We start from the raw sequence: 9,625 nt of genomic DNA, 5'->3' as shown, positions 1-9,625 counted from the left end.
GTGCGCCCCCCACCAGGGCCCAAGGCGAAGAGAGAAGGGAAAGGGGAAACCCTAGGCTCAGATGGGCCTAAGGCCCATCTAGTGGTGCGCCCCCCCCTCTCCCCCCCTGGCCGCCCCCCCAAGTCCCATCTAGGGCTGGCCGCCACCCCCAGAGGTGGAAACCTAGGTGGGGGCGCAGCCCCTCCCTTTCCCCTATATATAGTGGGGGTTTGGGGCTGCCATAGACACGAGAACATCTCTCTCTTGGCGCAGCCCTACCCCTCTCCCTCCTCGTCTCTCGCAGTGCTTGGCGAAGCCCTGCTGGAGTGCCACGCTCCTCCATCACCACCATGCCGTTGTGCTGCTGCTGGATGGAGTCTTCCCCAACCTCTCCCTCTGTCCTTGCTGGATCAAGGCGTGGGAGACGTCACCGGGCTGCACGTGTGTTGAACGCGGAGGCGTCGTGGTTCGGCGCTTAGATCGGAATCAACCGCGATCTGAATCGCTACGAGTATGACTCCTTCATCCACGTTCTTGCAACGCTACCGCATAGCGATCTACAATGGTATGTAGATGCACTCCCCTTCCCCTCGGTGCTAAATTACTCCATAGATTGATCTTGGTGATGCGTAGAAAATTTTGAATTTCTGCTACGTTCTCCAACACTGGGTGCCCGCGCCACCCATGGATACTGGGAAGAGGAGAGAGGCCCTCCGCCACCGCATCGCACGCACGGGCTTTGCCCGACGACGACTACCTGCGACGGCGGGGGGGACGGGACGTGGGGAGGGTCGTTGGCGGCAGCGGAGGCTGGCCACCCATGTCGCCCGCGAGGGGGGCGACGCGAGAGGGATGGGGACCGCCGCCTTCTCTGTCGGAGACTAGATCAAAAGGATCCAGCCGCCGCCGCCGCCAGATCCATGCAGTCAGCACCGGGAGATGACGCCAGTCTCCCTGTACCAGAGCTAGCACGAACTGGAGCAGATCGAGTCGGAGACGATGATACTCCTGGATCTCCGGTAGACCAGCGAGCTGCCGGCACCACCGTGTCCAGATTGCCGGCCACGCCGGGCGGCCGCCACCCCCCGCGCCGTCCGGTGGTCACCAGATCCAGGACGAGTCGGAACCGGTCGGACCAACGGGCGCGCCGCCACCCAGCCATGGGGCCGCCGCCCCCGCCACCGCCGCCCCCTGTGCATCCGGTCGATTCCCACCGGCACCACCACAGCCGCCGCCGCTGCGACGCCGCGCCGCCGTGGGCCGAAGTGGGGGCCGCACCTCCGCGGATCTGGGTGCCCGCGCCACCCATGGATCCGGGGAAGAGGGGAGAGGCCCTCCGCCACCGCGTCGCACGCACGGGCTTTGCCCGGCGCCGACTACCTGCGGCGGCGGAGGGGAGGACGGGTCGTGGGGAGGGTCGCTGGCGGCGGCGCAGGCTGGCCCCCCATGTCGCCCGCGAGGGGGGCGACGCGAGTGGGATGGGGACCGCTACCTTCTCTGTCAAAGACTAGATCAAAAGGATCCTGCCGTCGCCGCCGCCAGATCCATGTAGTCAGCACCAGGAGATGACGACAGTCTCCCTGTACCAGAGCTAGCACGAACCAGAGCAGATCGAGTCGGAGATGATGATACTCCTGGATCTCTGGCAGACCAGCGAGCCGCCGGCACCAGCGTGTTTAGATCGCCGGCCACGCCGGGCCGCCGCCACCCCCCGCGCCGTCCGGTGGTCACCAGATCCGGGACGAGCCGGAACCGGTCAGACCAACGGGCGCGCCACCACCCAGCCATGGGGCCGCCGCCCCCTATGCGTCCGGTCGATTCCCACCGGCACCACCACAGCATCCGCCGCTGGGACGTCGCGCTGCCGTGGGCCAAAGTGGGGGCCGCACCTCCGCGGATCTGGGTGCCCGCGCCACCCATGGATCCTGGGAAGAGGAGAGAGGCCCTCCGCCACCGCGTCGCACACACGGGCTTTGCCCGACGCCGACTACTTGCGGCGGCGGAGGGGGGGACGGGACGTGGGGAGGGTCGCTGGCAGCGGCGGAGGCTGGCCACCCGTGTCACCCACGAGGGGGGCGATGCGAGAGGGATGGGGACCGCCGCCTTCTCTGTCGGAGACTAGATCAAAAGGATCCAGCCGCTGCCGCCGCCAGATCCATGCAGTCAGCACCGGGAGATGACGCCAGTCTCCCTGTACCAGAGCTAGCACGAACCGGAGCAGATCGAGTCGTACTCGCCGTGATCCAAATCACCGATGACCGAGTGCCGAACGGACGGCACCTCCTCCTTCTTGATCTAGCAAGGGGGAAGGAGAGGTTGATGGAGATCCAGCAGCACGACGGCGTGGTGGTGGATATAGCGGGTCTCGGCAGGGCTTCGCCGAGCTTCTGCGAGACGGAGAGGTGTAGAAGGGGAGGAGGGAGGCGCCCAAGGCTGTAGGTTGCTGCCCTCCCTCCCCCCTTTATATAGGCCCCCTGGGGGGCGCCGGCCCTGGAGATGGGATCTCAAGGGGGGGCGGCCAAAGGGGGGAAGGGGGTGCCTTGCCCCCCAAGGCAAGTGGGAAGCCCCCCACCCTAGGGTTCCCAACCCTAGGCGCATGGGGGGAGGCCCATGGGGGGCGCCCAGCCCACTAGGGGCTGGTTCCCTTCCCACTTAAGCCCACGGGGCCCTCCGGGATAGGTGGCCCCACCCGGTGGACCCCCGGGACCCTTCCGGTGGTCCCGGTACAATACCGATAACCCCCGAAACTTTCCCGGTGGCCGAAACTTGACTTCCTATATATGCTTCTTCACCTCCGGACCATTCCGGAACCTCTCGTGACGTCCGGGATCTCATCCGGGACTCCGAACAACTTTCTGGTTTCCGCATACACATATCTCTACAACCCTAGCGTCACCGAACCTTAAGTGTGTAGACCCTACGGGTTCGGGAGACATGCAGACATGACCGAGACGCCTCTCCGGTCAATAACCAACAGCGGGATCTGGATACCCATGTTGGCTCCCACATGTTCCACGATGATCTCATCGGATGAACCACGGTGTCGAGGATTCAATCAATCCCGTATGCAATTCCCTTTGTCAATCGGTATGTTACTTGCCCGAGATTCGATCGTCGGTATCCCAATACCTTGTTCAATCTCGTTACCGGCAAGTCTCTTTACTCGTACCGCAATGCATGATCCCGTGACTAACGCCTTAGTCACATTGAGCTCATTATGATGATGCATTACCGAGTGGGCCCAGAGATACCTCTCCGTCACACGGAGTGACAAATCCCAGTCTCGATCCGTGCCAACCCAACAGACACTTTCGGAGATACCCGTAGTGCACCTTTATAGTCACCCAGTTACGTTGTGACGTTTGGCACACCCAAAGCACTCCTACGGTATCCGGGAGTTGCACGATCTCATGGTCTAAGGAAAAGATACTTGACATTGGAAAAGCTCTAGCAAACGAAACTACACGATCTTTTATGCTATGCTTAGGATTGGGTCTTGTCCATCACATCATTCTCCTAATGATGTGATCCCGTTATCAATGACATCCAATGTCCATAGTCAGGAAACCATGACTATCTGTTGATCAACGAGCTAGTCAACTAGAGGCTTACTAGGGACACGTTGTGGTCTATGTATTCACACATGTATTACGATTTCCGGACAATACAATTATAGCATGAACAATAGACAATTACCATGAACAAAGAAATATAATAATAACCATTTATTATTGCCTCTAGGGCATATTTCCAACAGTCTCCCACTTGCACTAGAGTCAATAATCTAGTTACATTGTGATGAATCGAACACCCATTGCGTCCTGGTGTTGATCATGTTTTGCTCTAGGGAGAGGTTTAGTCAACGGATCTGCTACATTCAGGTCCGTATGTACTTTACAAATATCTATGTCTCCATTTTGAACACTTTCACGAATGGAGTTGAAGCGACGCTTGATATGCCTGGTCTTCCTGTGAAACCTGGGCTCCTTCGCAAGGGCAATAGCTCCAGTGTTGTCACAGAAGAGAGTCATCGGGCCCGACGCATTGGGAATCACCCCTAGGTCGGTAATGAACTCCTTCATCCAGACTGCTTCCTGTGCTGCCTCCGAGGCTGCCATGTACTCCGCTTCACATGTAGATCCCGCCACGACGCTTTGCTTGCAACTGCACCAGCTTACTGCTCCTCCATTCAAAATATACACGTATCCGGTTTGTGACTTCGAGTCATCCAGATCTGTGTCGAAGCTAGCGTCGACGTAACCCTTTACGACGAGCTCTTCGTCACCTCCATAAACGAGAAACATATCCTTAGTCCTTTTCAGGTACTTCAGGATATTCTTGACCGCTGTCCAGTGTTCCATGCCGGGATTACTTTGGTACCTTCCTACCAAACTTACGGCAAGGTTTACATCAGGTCTGGTACACAGCATGGCATACATAATAGACCCTATGGCCGAGGCATAGGGGATGACACTCATCTTTTCTATATCTTCTGCCGTGGTCGGGCATTGAGCCGTGCTCAATTGCACACCTTGCAATACAGGCAAGAACCCCTTCTTGGACTGATCCATATTGAACTTCTTCAATATCTTGTCAAGGTATGTACTCTGTGAAAGACCAATGAGGCGTCTTGATCTATCTCTATAGATCTTGATGCCTAATATATAAGCAGCTTCTCCAAGGTCCTTCATTGAAAAACACTTATTCAAATAGGCCTTTATACTTTCCAAGAATTCTATATCATTTCCCATCAATAGTATGTCATCCACATATAATATGAGAAATGCTACAGAGCTCCCACTCACTTTCTTGTAAACACAGGCTTCTCCATAAGTCTGTGTAAACCCAAACGCTTTGATCATCTCATCAAAGCGAATGTTCCAACTCCGAGATGCTTGCACCAGCCCATAGATTGAGCGCTGGAGCTTGCATACTTTGTTAGCATTCTTAGGATCGACAAAACCTTCCGGCTGCATCATATACAACTCTTCCTTAAGGAAGCCGTTAAGGAATGCCGTTTTGACGTCCATCTGCCATATCTCATAATCATAGTATGCGGCAATTGCTAACATGATTCGGACGGACTTCAGCTTCGCTACGGGTGAGAAAGTCTCATCGTAGTCAACCCCTTGAACTTGTCGATAACCCTTAGCGACAAGTCGAGCCTTATAGATGGTCACATTACCATCCGCGTCTGTCTTCTTCTTAAAGATCCATTTGTTTTCTATGGCTCGCCGATCATCGGGCAAGTCAGTCAAAGTCCATACTTCGTTTTCATACATGGATCCTATCTCGGATTTCATGGCTTCTAGCCATTTGTCGGAATCCGGGCCCGCCATCGCTTCTTCATAGTTCGAAGGTTCACCGTTGTCTAACAACATGATTTCCAGGACAGGGTTGCCGTACCACTCTGGTGCGGAACGTGTCCTTGTGGACCTACGAAGTTCAGTAACTTGATCTGAAGCTTCATGATCATCATCATTAACTTCCTCCCCAGTCGGTGTAGGCACCACAGGAACATTTTCCCGCGCTGCGCTACTTTCCGGTTCGGAAGGGGTGACTATCACCTCATCAAGTTCCACTTTCCTCCCACTCAATTCTTTCGAGAGAAACTCCTTCTCTAGAAAGGACCCGTTCTTGGCAACGAAGATCTTGCCTTCGGATCTGAGGTAGAAGGTATACCCAATAGTTTCCTTAGGGTATCCTATGAAGACGCATTTTTCCGACTTGGGTTCGAGCTTTTCAGGTTGAAGTTTCTTGACATAAGCATCGCATCCCCAAACTTTTAGAAACGACAGCTTAGGTTTCTTCCCAAACCATAATTCATACGGTGTCGTCTCAACGGATTTCGACGGAGCCCTATTTAAAGTGAATGCGGCAGTCTCTAAAGCATAGCCCCAAAATGAGAGCGGTAAATCGGTAAGAGACATCATAGATCGCACCATATCCAATAGAGTGCGATTACGACGTTCGGACACACCATTTCTCTGAGGTGTTCCAGGCGGCGTGAGTTGTGAAACTATTCCACATTTCCTTAAGTGTGTACCAAATTCGTGACTTAAATATTCTCCACCACGATCTGATCGTAAGAATTTTATTTTCCTGTCACGTTGATTCTCAACTTCACTCTGAAATTCCTTGAACTTTTCAAAGGTTTCAGACTTGTGTTTCATTAGGTAGACATACCCATATCTACTTAAGTCATCAGTGAGAGTGAGAACATAACGATATCCTCCGCGAGCCTCAACACTCATTGGACCGCACACATCGGTATGTATGATTTCCAATAAGTTGGTTGCTCGCTCCATTGTTCCGGAGAACGGAGTCTTGGTCATCTTACCCATGAGGCATGGTTCGCACGTGTCAAATGATTCGTAATCAAGAGACTCCAAAAGTCCATCTGCATGGAGCTTCTTCATGCGCTTGACACCAATGTGACCAAGGCGGCAGTGCCACAAGTATGTGGGACTATCGTTATCAACTTTACATCTTTTGGTATTCACACTATGAACATGTGTAACATCACGTTCGAGATTCATCAAAAATAAACCATTGACCAGCGGGGCATGACCATAAAACATATCTCTCAAATAAATAGAACAACCATTATTCTCGGATTTAAATGAGTAGCCATCTCGAATTAAACGAGATCCAGATACAATGTTCATGCTCAAAGCTGGCACTAAATAACAATTATTGAGGTTTAAAACTAATCCCGTGGGTAGATGCAGAGGTAGCGTGCCGACGGCGATCACATCGACCTTGGAACCATTCCCGACGCGCATCGTCACCTCGTCCTTCGCCAGTCTCCGTTTATTCCGTAGTTCCTGTTTTGAGTTACAAATATGAGCAACCGCACCGGTATCAAATACCCAGGAGCTACTACGAGTACTGGTAAGGTACACATCAATTACATGTATATCACATATACCTTTGGTGTTGCCGGCCTTCTTTGTCCGCTAAGTATTTGGGGCAGTTCCGCTTCCAGTGACCACTTCCCTTGCAATAAAAGCACTCAGTCTCAGGCTTGGGTCCATTCTTTGACTTCTTCCCAGTAACTGGTTTACCGGGCGCGGCAACTCCCTTGCCGTCCTTCTTGAAGTTCTTCTTACCCTTGCCCTTCTTGAACTTAGTGGTTTTATTCACCATCAACACTTGATGTTCTTTTCTGATCTCCACCTCCGCTGATTTCAGCATTGAATATACCTCAGGAATGGTCTTTTCCATCCCCTGCATATTGAAGTTCATCACAAAGCTCTTGTAGCTTGGTGGAAGCGACTGAGGATTCTGTCAATGACCGCGTCATCCGGGAGATTAACTCCCAGCTGGATCAAGCGGTTGTGTAACCCAGACATTCTGAGTATGTGCTCACTAACAGAACTATTCTCCTCCATTTTACAGCTGAAGAACTTGTCGGAGACATCATATCTCTCGACCCGGGCATGAGCTTGGAAAACCAATTTCAGCTCCTCGAACATCTCATATGCTCCATGTTTCTCAAAACGCTTTTGGAGACCCGGTTCTAAGCTGTAAAGCATGCCGCACTGAACGAGGGAGTAATCATCAGCACGCTGCTGCCAAGCGTTCATAACGTCTTGGTTCTCAGGGATTGGTGCTTCACCTAGCGGTGCTTCTAAGACATAATCTTTCTTGGCTACTATGAGGATGATCCTCAGGTTCCGGACCCAGTCCGTATAGTTGCTGCCATCATCTTTCAGCTTGGTTTTCTCTAGGAACGCGTTGAAATTGAGGACAACGTTGGCCATTTGATCTACAAGACATAGTGTAAAGATTTTAGACTAAGTTCATGATAATTAAGTTCATCTAATCAAATTATTTAATGAACTCCCACTCAGATAGACATCCCTCTAGTCATCTAAGTGAAACATGATCCGAGTTTAACTAGGCCGTGTCCGATCATCACGTGAGACGGACTAGTCAAGATCGGTGAACATCTCCATGTTGATCGTATCTTCTATACGACTCATGCTCGACCTTTCGGTCCTCCGTGTTCCGAGGCCATGTCTGTACATGCTAGGCTCGTCAAGTCAACCTAAGTGTATTGCGTGTGTTCCGAGGCCATGTCTGTACATGCTAGGCTCGTCAACACCCGTTGTATTCGAACGTTAGAATCTATCACACCCGATCATCACGTGGTGCTTCGAAACAACGAACCTTCGCAACGGTGCACAGTTAGGGTGAACACTTTCTTGAAATTATTATAAGGGATCATCTTACTTACTACCGTCGTTCTAAGCAAATAAGATGCAAAAACATGATAAACATCACATGCAATCAAATAGTGACATGATATGGCCAATATCATTATGCTCCTTTGATCTCCATCTTCGGGGCACCATGATCATCTTCGTCACCGGCATGACACCATGATCTCCATCATCATGATCTCCATCATTGTGTCTTCATGAAGTCGTCACGCCAACGATTACTTCTACTTCTATGGCTAACGCGTTTAGCAACAAAGTAAAGTAATTACATGGCGTTATTCAATGACACGCAGGTCATACAAAATAATAAAGACAACTCCTATGGCTCCTGCCGGTTGTCATACTCATCGACATGCAAGTCGTGATTCCTATTACAAGAATATGATCAATCTCATACATCACATATATCATTCATCACATCTTCTGGCCATATCACATCACATAGCACTTGCTGCAAAAACAAGTTAGACGTCCTCTAATTGTTGTTGCAAGTTTTTACGTGGTTTGTAGGTTTCTAGCAAGAACGTTTTCTTACCTACGTATGACCACAACGTGATTTGCCAATTTCTATTTACCCTTCATAAGGACCCTTTTCATCGAATCCGTTCCGACTAAAGTAGGAGAGACAGACACCCGCTAGCCACCTTATGCAACTAGTGCATGTCAGTCGGTGGAACCTGTCTCACGTAAGCGTACGTGTAAGGTCGGTCCGGGCCGCTTCATCCTACAATGCCGCCGAAACAAGAAACGACTAGTAGCGGCAAGAAGAATTGGCAACATCAACGCCCACAACTTCTTTGTGTTCTACTCGTGCATAGTAACTACGCATAGGCCTGGCTCATGATGCCACTGTTGGGAATCGTAGCATAATTTAAAATTTTCCTACGCTCACCAAGATGCATCTATGGAGTATACTAGCAACGAGGGGAAGGAGTGCATCTACATACCCTTGTAGATCGCGAGCGGAAGCGTTCCAATGAACGTGGATGACGGAGTCGTACTCGCCGTGATCCAAATCACCGATGACCGAGTGCCGAACGGACGGCACCTCCGCGTTCAACACACGTACGGTGCAGCGACGTCTCCTCCTTCTTGATCCAGCAAGGGGGAAGGAGAGGTTGATGGAGATCCAGCAGCACGACGGCGTGGTGGTGGATGTAGCGGGTCTCGGCAGGGCTTCGCCGAGCTTCTGCGAGAGAGAGAGGTGTAGCAGGGGAGGAGGGAGGCGCCCAAGGCTGTAGTTGCTGCCCTCCCTCCCCCCCTTTATATAGGCCCCCTGGGAGGGGGGCGCCGGCCCAAGACCCATCTAGGGGGGGGGCGGCGGCCAAGGGGGGGTGCCTTGCCCCCCAAGGCAAGTGGGAAGCCCCCCACCCTAGGGTTTCCAACCCTAGGCGCATGGGGGGAGGCCCATGGGGGGC

Source organism: Triticum aestivum, chromosome 1D (genome assembly GCF_018294505.1).
Source record: "Triticum aestivum cultivar Chinese Spring chromosome 1D, IWGSC CS RefSeq v2.1, whole genome shotgun sequence".
Lineage (NCBI taxonomy): Eukaryota > Viridiplantae > Streptophyta > Magnoliopsida > Poales > Poaceae > Triticum > Triticum aestivum.
The sequence above is the reverse complement of the archived record's forward strand: the minus strand, read 5'-3'. Positions refer to the sequence as shown.